Genomic DNA, 665 nt, shown 5'->3' with positions numbered 1-665 from the left:
AGTTTTATAATAGCTGAAGAGTTTTCAGCTCTAGAAACATTTAAATATAAAGTTTAAAATGCCACTCACAGAGTTTCTTGAAAAGTCCAACCTTTGATGGATAAACATATTGGCACTGCAGACATTTTCAGATCAAGCTCTGGTATTTGATAGTCTTCTGAATTGAATAGCATCAATGCCTGATCACCAATAACAATTTTGGCCAAGTATTACTAGGCACTAAATGCATGCATACTGAGTCACTTCAGTTGTGTCCAACCCTTTGCATCCCTATGGGCTGTAGCCCATCAGGCTCCTCTATCCTTGAGATTCTCCAGGCAAGAATACTGGAGTGGGTTGCCATGCCCTGCTCCAGGTAATTTTTCCAACCACGCACTACTCACACTGAAAATGTCCAGAATATGATAAGTGAGTGGTGCTGCTTCTCTGAAAGTTTTTCTTATGTTCTCGCAGCGGGGGTGACGAGTTGGCACAGAAGAGCATCCCTGGTGTGCCCGTGATGCGTCCGGCTGGTCTGATTCATCCCCCACTGCCGGTCCAGGAGACTGCATTCATCTTCACCATGTTCCTCAGCGTGAGCGCCACTGATGTGAGTTGCACAGGAAGTGTGACCTCACTGTGCCTCTCAGCCTCTGGTTACGCAGGCTGTTTTTAAAAGAAAACAA

This window comes from Cervus canadensis, chromosome 12 (genome assembly GCF_019320065.1).
Source record: "Cervus canadensis isolate Bull #8, Minnesota chromosome 12, ASM1932006v1, whole genome shotgun sequence".
Classification (NCBI taxonomy): domain Eukaryota; kingdom Metazoa; phylum Chordata; class Mammalia; order Artiodactyla; family Cervidae; genus Cervus; species Cervus canadensis.
This window is presented reverse-complemented; position numbering follows the sequence as displayed.